Source organism: Prionailurus bengalensis, chromosome B2 (genome assembly GCF_016509475.1).
Source record: "Prionailurus bengalensis isolate Pbe53 chromosome B2, Fcat_Pben_1.1_paternal_pri, whole genome shotgun sequence".
Taxonomy (NCBI): domain Eukaryota; kingdom Metazoa; phylum Chordata; class Mammalia; order Carnivora; family Felidae; genus Prionailurus; species Prionailurus bengalensis.
Window position 1 is genome coordinate 85,662,121 of NC_057349.1, and position 16,161 is coordinate 85,678,281.

Sequence of the window (16,161 nt, forward strand, 5' to 3'; positions counted from 1 at the left end):
TCTAAAATAATAAAAATAATTTAAAAAGATCAAAATAAAACAGAGCAGAGGGAGATAGGAAGTACAATGTGTAGGTATGTAAACTTCCTATAGTACCTGCATTACCAAGGCATCCTCCCCTTTCCACTAAATTTCTCTAATTCATAGGGAGCTCATTTCCATCACTAGATTCAAGGGGACACTTATTTGTATAGGTCAGTCATGATAATCTCAAACCCCTTTCCAATTTCAGTGAATTCCAAGCTAGATCCAATTAACTCATAACATTCCCCTGGCAAATCCAGAGTTTAACACATGGCCTAATCAATCCAAAGGTTTGCATTCCAATACTGTATGAAAAGTATTTTTTTTATTAGACTTCAACACAGAAACAAATTTTCCAGCTGCCGTGGGCAGCCAGATCTTTTCTGTTGAGGAAAGAAACCAACTCGCAAAGTTTAGAAAACAGTTAAGGAACAGAGCCAGAGATTAATTCATATCAGAAATAGAGGAGACTATGTTTTGTAACATTTCGTTAAGTGACATAAAATATGACTTTATTGTCAAAGCCAGTTAGTTGTCTTTGGGATTTCTGTCACTCGTTACATAAATGGTACAGCTTCTCTACCCTCAATAACTATTGATGTAGTTTTTCTTCGACCTGGAATGTATTTTATTTATTCTGTATCTGGGAGACTACCAAAGCTGCACATGTGAAACTTTTTCCCCAAACCACCTCAGCCTAAGTTAGCTGCTTTTCTCCTCTCTTTCTGTGGTACCACAATAGAGAACTAATCACACACTGCAATTGTATATTTATGTCTATTTTATTATATCTAAATTGGAGGAGAGTGATTAAATTATGATTAAGAAGCCTTCTATCTTTAATATTTTCTGATTCAGTTATATGATCATATTTTAAACGCTAAGAATTGATAGATAATACCTCCACCATAGTCCTAGACTATAAATTTTAGCTATGTTATTGTACACCAAGGAAAGATAAAATTTAATCTTGCCTCACAGTTGCCACTTATCTATTTTGACAGGCAAATATAAAACCTAATTTTTTCTACTGAATGTGACAGGTTTCTGTTTACTGTGAACACAGATTTGAAATTATTTTCTTATGATACAGATTTGAAAGGTCAGTTATGAAATATTTCTTTTTAGGGAAACACATAGGTAATTTTCAAATTTTTAAGTTATTTTAAATATGAAAGTTTTCTTCCCCCAAATGGTAAAGTTTTAAGTCCACTTAAAAATTTTCCCTGTAATTATCCCTTTTTCAAGTACTAATGTTTCTTCCAAGTCACATATATTCATAAGCAAAATTGATTGCACATTATAATTTTTATAACTGTAAAAGATACATCAAAAATAAGTTTTTCCCCTTTTTATGTGATTTTGACACATCTAGACTCCTATCTGAACCAATATTTGTTTGTTTGTTTGTTTGTTTGTTTGTTTCCCCAGAAAGAATCCCTCTCTAAAACTCTGCTGTGTTATTAAGTTCACACTGAAAGTTGCTTAGGAATTGACCTGAAAGTGAGAAAAACATGCAAATAAATTTCCTCCTGTAAGAAACAGGTTCTATAGTCTCATATTAATGCAAATAAAAATAAGGGGAAGAGGACAGATAATTTGTGAAGAAAGCAAGAAAATAATTATCCAGATTGGACAGAAGGAAGATACAGTAAAGTTTTCATACCATTCTAAAGTAAATTTAGCCAGAACTTCAAGATCTGTTTCTCCCCCTACAGAAATGTGGAAAGGGTGTAATTTCTTTGTTGCTTGTGACTTGTTCCACTTAAGACAGCAGCCCTTCAACAACAGCTCACCTTCTGCATCTAGAAAGACAAACGGGAACTTCCACAGGTAGCGGAGAGACTAGAATCCCCCAGAGAATGTTGGGAACATCTTGCTTATGCCTGATAAGTGGCTATCCAGTGAATTAAAAGCACTTAACCCATTGAAATGATTTAGGTAACTGTGAAGGTAGATACCATTTGCAATTATATTTCATATTTATGTGCATTTCTCAATTTTTATGTCTAAACTATGACTGGTAGTAATAATGAGAAAGTAAACTCAGATGCATGGAATGTTTCATAGATCTAGGAAAATAGCTTTAAATTTAATTCATAAATCTATATATTTTATTACACAGTAAATATATTTAAACTTATTAAAGAAATTTCAGTGTGCTGTAGTTAATAAGCAGATAGGACAGAAAATGACTTTTTTTTTTTGAGAAAGAGCCAATGCAATGGCTAGTCTTTATTGGAAAGAAGAACCTTTACAGCACATTTTGAACAACTCAGTGCAAAGGCTCAGTGGGCCAACTGATGGGGCACCAGCTTGTAAACGGTTCCACAGCTAGGGCATGGCCAGGTCTTGCCTTTGTAAACCCAGAACCCGATGAGGGCACTATTGTCCTCTCCACAGATGTAGCCCACTATTCGCTCTTTGGTGACAGATGGGACTCAGTTAGGGTCTTCTTTGGTGTCTGAAGCTGCCTTTGGGGCTATCATACTGTATGGATCCAGTCCCTTCCGTGCACCATCATGACCTCCCTCTCCAGCCCATCCACCTGCTCTTCATCAGTGGGAGCACCACTTTCAGATGCCCTGGAGCACACCCCGAAGACTTCATTGGGACCACCAGCCCTGAGGGGCTGCTCCAAACAGCACTTCAACTCCGCGAAGTAACCTGGAAGCCATAACACCACTACAACCAGCAGCATTTCCAGAACAGGCTCTAGAACAGAAAATGTTTTAACTAAATCTCAGTCTCTCACTCCAGTCTTCCTAATCCCGGTTGTAAATACTGAATCAATTCTTTTCAACGTTCTGTTTTTATTTCTTTTCCTGTTTTCTAACAGCTTAATGCTCTACTTTTTTATTTATTATCAATTTCAAAAAATATCGAATTACTCCCCCATAAAACTTCAAAGTGGGAGATTAGCTTACTTAAATCTAAGCCACTTCCTTCCACACTAAAATTGTTCCATGGTTATACCAGTGATATACTGGTAACATTTAAACAATGGATTCGCTGAGGTGAAGAGACACCAATTTGTAGCATTTGCTAACTCCCATGGCTAATTTCAAACTACTGGAGAACTAACTTGAAAAATTCCTGAAAAATCTAAAAATTAGTTCTAGCAATTCAGGACAGAACAACTGTACTACATTACCAGACAGAATCTATTTACACTAGTGTTTTTTTTTAACACTAAATAATACATTTCTATTTATGGATGAAGGTTCTTCATACTGTAACTTGACTTTGCCCTTTCTTCCTGCCTTCTATCGTGAACCTTATTCAATGATCACTTTTATATAAAGACAATGTGTGTACTTCAATAGGAAATTACAATGAAGTCTTCTACATTTCCTCTTGATTCTTAAAGTTGAAAACTCATGAAAAATAGTATACAAGTAAAACATATAGACATTATTTATTAAAGCCAGATATTGTGTTAGTATCCCAGTGTCATGACACTGGAATATTAAAAGGAGTATACTTTTAGCATCAAGATCACTGACACTCTCATTTGTAGCATTCCATTGATATATTATAATGATGAAACAAAACCCTTATTTACTCCAGATGTAGAACATGGTTTTATTAACTAGAACTTTTGCATTTTGGTTTTACATAGGATTTGATTTTTCCTGGAGTTTCTAACTATTTTATGTATATGCTGTGTGACTGTGGGTAAAAGTTTAGGATGTGTTTATCATATTCTTATATGTATCTGCCTTTATAATCAGAATATTTCATAACATCTCTTTTTATACCAAAAACCTCCCTCTCAGATCACTCTTTCTTCCTGTTCCCATTCCCTGGCTCTCTCTCTTTTCTATCATCTCTGTTACCACCACATCCCTGGTTAAATCCAACTCTCCATCGAGACTATGCTACAACTGAGCATCTAATAGTGGCTAGAGAAAACTCACAACTATGCTGACTGTCACCCTCCAAAGTCATGACCATTAATTTTAAATGAGCTTTGCGAAATCAACAGGTCTATTGTATTGCCCTCAGTCCCCCCTTTCCCACTAGCCACATCATTTTATTGTATCTTCTTCTGTCTTCTCAAACATTCATCCCTCTTTGACCATCCTAACATCTCAGGTGATCTTCCTTTTAATTTTACTAAGAAAATAGGAAGTAACAAATATTCACCACTAAATCCACCAAGCAATCTCTACCTGTACCCACATATGCAGTCTGCCATTCTGTCAAAATTAGGCCTGCCCTTATTCAAAGTACTTGAAGTACTCTTGAAGTACTCTCCTGCTCTCCTGAATCATCTAATTCATTTCTATTGAATGATTCCCATAATAATACAAGCATGTTACAAATATCTCATCTTAAATTATATAATTAAAACGATGTTGTATAGGATCAAAGAAAACCAGAGGAAGAGAATACAGAGCAATTTGTGAAAACAGTTATTTATGTGCTAATTTGATACAGAACAGAGATAGTATTTTGGATGAGTGTTGAAAGGATGGACTAGCATAGGATGGTACTGGAAGTATTAGTTTTCATTTTGGAGGAAAATAAATTTGATTCTATACTTCACAGTGATCACAAAAGTTAGTTACCAATAGGTTAATACTTCAATATGGAATGTACATTTTTAAAACTTTAGCCAAAAATAAATGAGAATATTATTCTTACCTTTAAATAGAAAAGGTTTCTTTCAATAAGCTGAAATTAGCATCAAACTACTAAAGGAAGTTTATGAATTTTACTACAATGATGTAACAATTCAATTTTTATTTTCAAAAATGGATAACTGGCTTGTTTGGAAACAAGCCACCTACAGAAAACAACTAAGAAAACTGGAAAAATACTTAAAATATTAATCTGAACGTGTAAGGAAGCTACGAAGTCTGTGAAGACTTGAGGGGCAAAATCCAAGAGAGAAGTAAAATCCATAGAAGTGAGCATATATTAGGTACTGCTTTTACTCCGCAAGGAATTTATGATCCTCAAGATGTGGCTGAGAAAGTTTGAAATTGAGCAAAAGTACTATCAAGCTTTCAACAATTTGTGGAAGCAATAGGACAAAAATCAAAGATCAGAGCCCAATAATAAGGAGAGTTTCTGGTAAACTGAACAGTCTAGGTTTAGAAAAAGGCTATGTGATCAAAATAAGAATAAAAATTAGACCAGTTCTCAGAGAACTAAACTCCAATTAAAGCTCAGTCCATGATGGGATTAAAGTAATCTGGCATTACCCTAACTGCTGCTGTAAAGTGCATTTCTCTCCTGGAAGATTATATAATCTGGTACTTCAGTATTTTCCTAAAAGTTTTCACAATATCTGGCATCAAAAAAAAATCACTAGGCATCCAAAGGGATGAAAATGGACCAAATATTAGGAAAACAAATATTGATAATAGCAGGATAGAAACCGAAGATCAACCCCAACACTACAGAATCCCAACAGGAAATGAGGTGCAACGAAAACACCATACCCCTCTCCTGTACATAGTATGAAAATCCTAAATTTAAAAAAAAGGCAAACTAAATCACCAGTATATACAAAAGACAATATATGCTAAACAAATAGCATTTCATTTAAATATTTAAGGACCCCTATTATTTAAAGATCAATTCAATGTAATTCAACATAGTAAAAGAATAATATAGAAACATATGATTTCAGCAGATGCAGGGAAGCCGTTTGATAATAGACTAGGAAATATCCGATGAAGTGTCTGAAAACAAAACAAAGTAAGCAACCCTAACCAACCAAACCAAAAAACAGAATCACCTAACATCATGGTAGATGGTGAAATAGTAAAATACTGAGCAACTTGCCCCCGAAATGAAGAATGAGATAAGGGGGATCTTCACCACCACTTCTATCCAGCATTGTTCTGAAGAGAACTTGAGCATAGTAGACAAGATGGGGAAAGGTATAAGGATTATAAAGAAAGAAAAAATAAATAAAATTATTCATAGGATCATAATTTTGTACATAGAAATCTAAAAGAATGTATAGAATATGTTGTAAGTTTATTTATTTTGAGAGAGACAGAGAGAACATAAGTGGGGGAGGGCCAGAGAGAGGGGGAGAGAATCCCAAGCAGGGTCCACAGTCAGCACAGAGCTGGATGTAGGACTCAGTCTCATAACTCTGGGATCGTGACCTGAGCCAAAATCAAGATTAAGATTCTCAACCAACTGAGCCACCCAGGAACCCCAAGAATGTATAGAATCTTACTACAAGTGTAGGTTTAAGAAAGTCATTTTGTATATGTTTAATATGAAAAATAAAATGCCTTTCAATATATTAGTAATTAAAATTAGAAAATGATTTTTAAAAAAGATATTACTTGCCATAGTCTCAAGTAACATAAAATTCTTAGAATTAAATATACAAAAGATATACAGTACCCCTGCAGAAAAAAAAATAGATATAAAATATTACTGAGAGAAATTAATACTGAGGTATATACCATAGTTATAAATCAAAGTCGCAGAATTGTAAAATTGCCAAATTATTCCAAATTGACCTATAGTTTAAAGGAATATCAGTCAAAATTCCTACAGTTTTGTGTATATGTGTCTATAAATGCAAATTTGCAAGCTTCACCTAAAGATTAAGAATAGCAAGACAATCTTGAAAAAAATAAAGAAGTTCAGAGGACATAGGTAGTATTGTATAGATACAATGACAGGTAAATATTTCAACTGCATATAATAGAGAGTCCAGAAAGAGACTTAACATGTGTTTCAGCATTCGATTTATGACAGAAGTGGTACTACAGCACAATGGGGGAATAAACAGACTTATAAATAAATAAATGGCTTTGGATCATTTACATACCCATATAATCTCCAATTCATACCATACACAATGTCAATTCTAGATGAGAATATGAAAAGTAAAACACTGAAACTTCTAGAAGAAAATGTAAGAATATTTTCAAGGCTTGGAGTTGGCAAAATGCTGAAATATTACATGTGAAAACCTACTAACTATGAAGAAAAAGATTGTTAAATTGGATTCTTCATCAAAATAAACTGTTAAAAAATGAAAGGGTAAACCGGAGAGCGACCTGTTATTTGCAATACACATAACCAACAAGGAATTTGTATCCAAGACATTTAAATAACATATAGATCAATAAAGGGAAGACAGGTAATGTAAAAGAAAAATGTGCAGGAAGCTTGAACTGACAATTCACAAAAGATTTCTAAATGGCCAATGACAAGGGGCTAAATCTCATTAGAAATCAGGAACTGATAATTAAAGCCACTAGAATTTTCTATTTCATACCCAATTAAGGTTTTCTGCAAAGTGAAGACTAAACGGAAATTTAAGTTGTTATTGAAAATTAAATATGTTCCACTGTTTGGTTTGCTGATTCCGTTTATATACATGATAATATTTCTTTAATGTCTTAGTGCCCTCCATTTTCTCTTTTCTTTTTTGAAACTCCTCTTGAAAAAAATACTATCTTGCTGCATAGGTCCTCTCTGACTTTTCCTATATCCTCAGATATTTTATTATATTCTGTCCTTTATGTTTTTTTTATTTTTTAAAGTTTATTTATTTTTTGAGAGCAAAAGAGACAGAGCATGAGTGGGAGAGGGGCAGAGAGAGAGGGAGACACAGAATCCAAAGCAGGATACAGGCTTCCAGCTGTCAACACAGAGCCCATTGCAGGGCTCAAACTCAGGAACTGTGAAATCATGACCTGAGCCAAAGTCAGACGCTCAACCAACTGAGCCACACAGGCGCCCCGTGTTCTTTTATGTTCTTTATTCTATGAAGTTTATTTAGCTTTAGATCTGACTAAAAAAAATTGAATCAAGTCCATTTGAAGATTTAGTTGGCTTCATTAAATGGTTCATGAGTCAGGCAACATCTGACAAAGTAGAGGGGACCTCTACTGAGCTAAACAATAAAATATTTTTAAAGATAGAGGGCATAAGAAAGAAATTTGTTAGCAAAGAATGCATTGTTTAGACAAAGTTGTCCTCCTCAAGGGAGAAGAAAAGGTCAATCAGTAAATTTCCTAGAATTGACCAGGAAATTCCATGTTTACTGGTTAAAAGTTACAATCCTGAGGAGTTGAAACTGTAGTTTTGGTTAGGTTAGGAATTTTAAGTCTTCGTTTACTGACTGGACCCAACCCATTTTTAGCCTATGGTTTTCTTTTTAACAGATCTCTCATGACTTTCTGGCTGTAATAGCTTCTAAAATCTGTGTAATTGCTGTATTCATTATTAATTGCTTACCCTTCTATTCTCTCAATTCTCTTTTTTTTCTTGCATGGCCAAATTTTCTGTGGATTCATCTTGGTCTTTCTGTTTCAGAAGTCCTGTTTTCCTCAAATCATTGGTTGGGCTCCTGGGAAAGCAGATTATGAGATAGAGTTTAGCTTGCAAAGTATTTATTAAGGAGTGCCTTTGGGATCGACACCAGAAGAGGAAAGGAGAAGAAAGCAGAGCTGAGCAGTGGAAGAAGCTGATCTTCAGTGTAAGTGCAAAATCAGCCTTCACTGACCTCATGGACAGCTCTAGAACTAGAATGATCCTTTATAATATCCTCAGGTGAACTGAGATGGTCAGACATATATACTCTCACATCTATCAGTTCTTGGATTAAGTCACCCCAGGAAAGGATGTGATTTGGGATGAGGACTCTGCAAGTGAGGCAATTACTGAAGAGGCTGTCAGCTAAAGTCCATCTGCCACAACCCTCCCAGAATCTGAGTCCCTAAGTCCTTCATTGAGGGAGAAGTATCTGAAAGATTCTTCACAGTGTCTTCCACAACTCATGTGTCTAATGGTCCTTTGTATTACTCTTATATATGAAAGTCAGGCCATTTTATTTTCTTCAGTGGGATTCATCAAATTAAGGGCCAAATCTGGCACATCGTATTTTTGTAATAAAAATGTACTCAAACACCCCATGCCCGTTTATGTATTGCCTATGGCTACTTTTATGACATAGACAGAGTTGAGTAATTGCAACAGAGACATTATGGCACACAGAACCAGTAATACTTACTTTCTGACCTCTTTTACAAAAAAGTTTGCTGAACCCTGTTCTAGAAAACTAGTGTGCTTTCCATATAGTTGTACAGTTAGGGCTATTTTCCTTTAGACATCTTCCTTGAGTGAAATTTAATATAACATCTAATTTAATTGAGCACTTATTGTTGAGAAACTTTTCACTCTCATAAGCCCTATTGAACCCCAGGCACTCTGGTCCCAGAATCCCAGTAGTTAGTAGGCGCCTAACTACTGAAATGCCTGTCTATATGGAGTTGGTTGAAGAATAGCTTCCCATTACCAAGCAAGAGTCCATCAAGCTTTGAGCCCCCTTGCATGCTAGAATTTAGAAGCATAATCATGTAAACCAGAATCACTTTCTTGGAGGAATGCACTGAGTTTTTAGGTCTTAGAATAAATGTCTGATGGCCTTTTGCTATGCACATGTTTCGGGATAGGGTGAGGATAGTAGAGTTGGAAAATAGTCAAAGGTGTTCCATATGTATCTGGTTTGGGCCCCTGTTCTCACTCCAGGCTACTTTGAATCCGATTTCTAGTCTCTGGGATCCCTTAGAGCTCTTGCATACCTGTTTCCTCCACCCTACTTCAATACTTGTCACATATTTCCAACATTCTTCTTTCAAAAAAGCACTCTCTTCCCATAACCATCTTACATTGTTCTGTTCTAATTCATCTTCTCTATTTCAGTGTGGCCTAACAACCCTACCAGGTGAATGCCTGCACTGAGTCTGCTGTTTTGGTATATTATTGGTTTTTAATTATGCACTAGCTCAAGAAAAAAGGTTAAGTCATTTTTAGTGTTCTGCTTGGGTTTTTTGATTGATAATGAATACTTAAATATTCACATTTTATAAATATTAAGTCTATGTAGTGAGTGTTTGACACCAGTGCTATGTGGAGCCTGATGCAAAAGAAAAATTCAGTGATATCAGTCCTGTCTTTATTTACAAGTTTGGTATTTTGTTCTTCATGGATGTTCTTGCATTAATATTGACTTAAAAAATATTGCATTGAATATTTTTGTACCTGCATTACAAGTATCTTGGTGTCCCTTTAAATTTTGCACCCAAGCCATGTGCCTCTCCTGCTTCAACCTTGTTCTAACCCTGCTTAACATGGTCCTCAAATCTCTTGATTGTATGATATTTATATTCAGGGATAATGGGAATCATATAATTATGAATACTAATACAAAAATGATACTATGGAAACACCTATAGCCAAAACTTTTAAGCCACACTCAGATGTTAGTTATTATAGCACATTTATACATTTGTTCACATAGATAAATTATTCCCGTTTCCAAGAGGATGTGTCAGCATGGTGGTATAGTGGGGAGCATAGCTGCCTTCCAAGAGCGTGTGTTAAAATAAAGAGCTACCATACAAGATATAAGGGCAGACAATTCATGAAATCATTAGCTACTTGTATTATCTGGAATTTTCTGATATGAAAACTAATTGGTTGGGATTAGGAGAAAAGAGGTAAGGTTTAATATGGAGCAGAAGAGAAGGAATCCTCTTAAGCATGAGGAGAGTCAACCTTTTAGATGTAGTGCTGGATGCCAAAAATCAACAAGAGATCAATAATTTTCTTTAGACAGGGAAATTTCTGAAAGCTTTGGAAAACAAGATGTAAGAAGAATAAAATTCCTGCTTCTACATTTGCCTGAACCACTTTTCTGTATTCTAATTATGTGCAAAGCATCAAATACATTACCCCTCCCCAACATCAAAAGGTCTCAGTAAATGTATTTTGCTTTAACAAATGAAACACTTAAAAGCATTTGTAACTTTTACTCACTTATATTTTCAACTTAACTTTTCTGTATGTATCAAAAATTATATAAAAGCAGAATACTGCTGCATTAATAAAATCAATAGCAATAATCATAATAAATATTGAGTAATAAAAAATGCCAAAATGATAGGCATCTTTGTGATAAATGTTGGCAAGATCGAAGCAGTACATTTACTAATGGAATCATACAATCATAAAGTATTTCATACATAAATATCCAAAATAAAATTATCATTTTCCAGGAATGAAAACACTTCAAAATTATAGTGTGCACAGCTCTAAATTGATTCTATAAATGGATTCCAGAAAATCATTTACCACATGGATATATTTAAGATGCCACTCAAGCTTCCTGAATACATTAAAGGTGGAATCACCAATGCCCAAATCTCTGTCGATAATAAGAAAAACAAAAACCCTACATATTCAGAGGATTTATATGCTTGGTGTAACAAAAGATACAAATTAAGAAAATACAAAGACAGTTTACAATTAAATGATACTGGCAAACTAATGTTTTAATTATTCATCATGCTTAATTTCATATAAGCAACTCTCAGTCATCATAGTCTAAAACTTCTTCATCTACATCATGATTGCAATTTTGGTTGTCATCAGATTCCCTTACTTCACCCTGTTTCCTCTTTGAGAGGCAATATAGCACATGGTTAGAATATAAATCCTAGAGTCAGACTGTCTGCATTGATAGCTGAGATTTGTGACTTTAGACAAGGCACTTCTTGGGTCTTAGTTTTAACATCTATAAAACAAGTTATAGTTTTATATGATTTTTAATTATTTTTATTCCAGTGTAATTAACGTATGCGGTTATGTTAATTTTCGGTGTACAATACAATGATTCAATAATTCTATGCAGTATTCAGTGCCCGTAATGATTAGTGTATTCAATCCCCTTCACCTAGTTTTCCCATCCCCCCACCCACCTTCACTCTGGTAACCATCAATTTGTTCTCTGTAGTTAAGAGAGTTTCTTGGTTTGTCCCTTATTTTCTTTGTTCATTTGCTTTGTTTCTTAAAGACCACATGAGTGAAGTCATATAGTATTTGTCTTTCTCTGACTGACTTTATTTAGCTTAGCATTATACTCTCTAGATCCATCCATGTTGTTGCAAATGCCAAGATTTCATTCTTTTTAATGGCTAATGTTCCATTGTAAATATATACCTCCTTCTTTATCAATTCATCTATTGATGGACACTTGGGCTGCTTCCATAACTTGACTATTATAAATAATGCTGCAATAAACATGGTGATGCGTGTATCTTTTTACATTAGTGTTTTTGTATTCTTTGGGTAAATACTCAGTAGTGGAAGTACTAGATAATTCTGTTCTTAACTTTTTGAGGAACCTCCCTACTGTTTCCCACAGTGGCTGCACCAGTTTTCATCCCCATCAACATTTCACAAGGGTTCCTATTTCTCCACATCCTGGCCAACAATTCTTGTTTTTCTGTGTTTGATTTTAGCAATTCTGACAGGTGTGAGCTGATATCTCCTTGTGGTTGTGATTTGCATTTCCCTGATAATAAGTGATGTTGAGCATCTTTTCATGTGTCTGTTGGCCATCTGTATGTCTTCTTTGGAGGAATGTCTATTTATGGCTACTTCCCATTTGTGAATTGGATTATTTGTTTTGAGTGTTGAGTTGTATATTTTTTTTATATATATTTTGGATGCTTACCCCTTTCCAGTATGTCATTTGTAAATATTTTCTCCCATTCAGTAGGTTGCCTTTTAGTTTTGTTGATAGTTTTCTTTCTTGTACAGAAGATTTTTATTTTTATCTTTATTTTTTGCTTTTGTTTCCTCTCCCTCAGGACACATATCTAGAAAAATGTTTCTGTGGCCAATAATAGAAAAATTACTGCCTGTGCTCTCTTAAAACTAAGAATTTTATGATTTCCTGTCTCATATCTAAGTCTTTAATCTATTTTGAGTTTATTTTTGTATATGGTGTAACAAAATAGTCCCATTTCGTTCTTTTACATGAGCTGTCCAGTTTTCCCAACACCATTTGCTGAAGAGACTCTTTCCCAGTACATATTCTTGCCTCCTTTTGTTAAAATTTAGTTGACCATAAAATCGTAGGTTTATTTCTAGGCTCTCTATTCTGTTCCATTGATCTATATGTCTATTTTTGTGCCAATACAATACTGTTTTCATTACTACAGTTTGTAGTATATCTTGAAATCTAGGATTGTGATACATCTCATTTTGTTCTTTTTCAAGATTGCTTTGGCTGTATTGGATCTTTTGTGATTCCAAACAAAGTTAAGGATTATTTGTTCTAATTCTGCAAAAAAATGCTGTTAGTATTTTGGTAGGGATTTTATTAAATATGTAGATTGCTTTGGGCAATATGGACATTCTAACAATATCTGTTCCCCCAATCCACGAGCATGGATATCTTTCCATTTGTTTTATGTCACCTTCAATTTTTTTCATTAGATTTTTAGGTTCAGAGTATAGGTCTTTCACCTCTTTGGTTAAGTTTATTCCTAGGTATTTTATTATTTTAGTGCAATTGTAAATGGGATTGTTTTCTTAAATTCTCTTTCTGCTACTTCATTGCTTATAAAAATGCAACTGATTTCTACATATTGATTTTTTATTTTGTGACCTTACTCCTCTATTCATTAATCAGTTCTAGTAGTTTTTTGGTGGGATCTTTAGGGTTTTCTTTATATAGTATCATGCCATCTGCAAATAGTGAGAGTTTTGCTCTTTCCTTAGCAATTTGGGTGCCTTTTATTCCTTTTTCTTGTCTGGTGTGGCTAGGTCTTCCAGTACTATGTTGAATAAAAGTAGTGAGAGTGGACATCCTTGGTTTGTTCCTGATCTTAGGGAAAAAGCTCTCTCATTTTCCCCATTGTGTATGATGTTAGCTGTGGGTTTTTCATATAGGGCATGTATTATGTTGCAGTATGCTCACTCTAAACCTACTTTGTTGAGGGTTTAGTCACAAATGGATGTTGTACTTTGTCAGGTGTTGTTTCTGCATGTATTGAAATGATCATATGATTTTTATCCGTTAGCCTGTTGTATCATGTGGGTTGATTTGTGACTATGGAACCATACTTGCATCTCAGGAATAAATCCTACTTAATTGTGGTGGATAATTTTTTTAGTGTATTGTTGGATTCAGTTTACTAATATTTTGTTGAGTATTTGCATCTATGTGTATCATAGATATTCATCTGCAGTTCTCTTTTTTTGTAGTGTCTTTATCTGGTTTTGGAATTAGGATAAGGCTGGCCTCATAGAAAGTATTTGAAAGCTTTCCTTCCTCTTCTATTTTTTTGAATACTTTGAGAAGTATTAACCTTTGTTTAAATGTTTAGTGGAAATCACCTGTGAAGCAATCTAGTCCTGGAATTTTTATTTTGGGGGAGTTTTTTGATTACTGATTTAATTTCATTGCTAGTAATGGGTGTGTTCAAATTTTCTATTTCTACCTGTTTAAGTTTGGGGAGATTAATTGTTTCTAGGAATTCATCTATTTCTTCAAGGTAGTTCTATTGGTTGGCATATGATTTTTCATAATATTCTCTTATAATTTTTTATATTTCTGTAGTGTCCATTATTAGTTTTCCTCTTTCATTTCTGATTTTGCTTCTTTTTTTTTTTTTTGAGTCCTCCCGCTCTCTCTTTTTCTCTCTCTCTCTTTTTTTTTTTTTTTTTTTTTTTTTTGTGAGTCTGGATAAAAGTCTATCAATTTTGTTGATCTTTTCAAAGAACCAGATCCTGGTATCATTGATTGTTTTATTTTATTTATTTATTTATTTGGTTCCTATTTTGTTTATTTCTGCTCTAATCTTCATTATTTCCTTCCTTCTGTTTTAGGCTTTTGTTTGTTCTTCTTTCTCTAACTCCTTTAGGTGTGAGGTTAGGTTGTTTATTTGAGATTTTTCTTGTTTCTTGAGGTAGACCTGTGTTGCTATAAGCTTTCTTCTTAGAACAGCTTTCCCTATATCCCCAAGATTTTGGACCATTGTATTTTAATTTCTATTTGTCCCCATGCATTTTTTAAATTTCTTCTTTGATTTTTTGGTTGATCCGTTTATTGTTTAGTAGCATGTTATTTATCCTCTACATTTTTGTGTTCTTTCCAGATTTTTTCTTGTGGTTGATTACTAGTTTCATGGCATTGTGATCAGAAAAGATGCATGATATGACTTCAATTTTTGAATTTGTTCATATTGGGTTTTTTGCCTAACATGATCTATTCTGGAGCATGTTCCATGTGCACTTGACGAGAATGTGTATTCTGCTATTTTTGAATGCAATGTTCTGGATATATCTATTAGATCCATCTGATCCAACGTGTCATTCAAAGTCACTGTTTCCTTATTGCTTTTCTGTGTGAATGATCTATTCATAGGTGTAAGTGGGGTGTTAAAATCCCCTACTATTATTGGCATATCTATTATTTCATTTATATTTGTTATTAACTTTGTTATGTATTTGGATGTTTCATGTTGGGTCCACAAATATTTATAATTGTTATATATTCTTGCTGGATTGTTTTCTTTATGATTATATAGTGCCCTTGGTCTCTTGTCGCAGTCTCTGTTTTAAAGTCTATTTTGTCTGATATGCATATTGCTGCCCCAACTTTCCTTTCACTTCCATTTGCATGATAATGCTTCTCTATCCCTTTGCTTTGATTCTGCATGTATCTTTAGGTCTGAAATGAGTGTCTTGCAGGCTTTTTCTTATAGCCTTGGAGGCTCTTTCATCTTATAGATGGACTTTTCTTTTTTATCCATTCCATCACACTATTTTGATTGGAGCATTTTGTCCATTTACATTCATAGTAATTATTGATGGGTACTTACTTATTACCATTTTGTTACTTGTTTTACAGTTGTGTTTGTAGTTCTTCTCTGTTCCTTTCTTGTTCTCTTCTCTCATGGTTTGGTGGCTTTCTTCAGTAATAATACTTGGATTCCTTTCCCTTTATTTTTGGCATATGTATTACCACTTTTTGATTGGTGGTTACCATTAGGCTTATATGCATCATCTTATACATATAGCCATCTAATTAAGTTGATGGTCACTTAAAATTGAACTCATTCTAAAAGCACTAAAATTTTACTCCATCTCTCATGTTTTAGATATGTGGTATCCTACTTTACATTCTTTTATTTTGTGAATCTCTTGACTTATTTTTATAGATCAGATTTATAGACTTAATTTTACTTTTGTGTTTCCTACTTTCCTTACTTTTCCTTATGGTCTTTCCATTCCACTTGGAGGCTCCTTTAATATTTCTTGTAGGGCTGGTTTAGTCATCATGAATTCCTT

The 16,161-nt window shown here is 34.1% G+C and overlaps 1 pseudogene; it reads right to left on the minus strand.

The window, feature by feature from the left end:
- Window positions 1–2,310: 2,310 nt before the first annotated feature.
- On the minus strand, window positions 2,311–2,702 carry LOC122488992 (annotated as a pseudogene).
- Window positions 2,703–16,161: the final 13,459 nt, after the last annotated feature.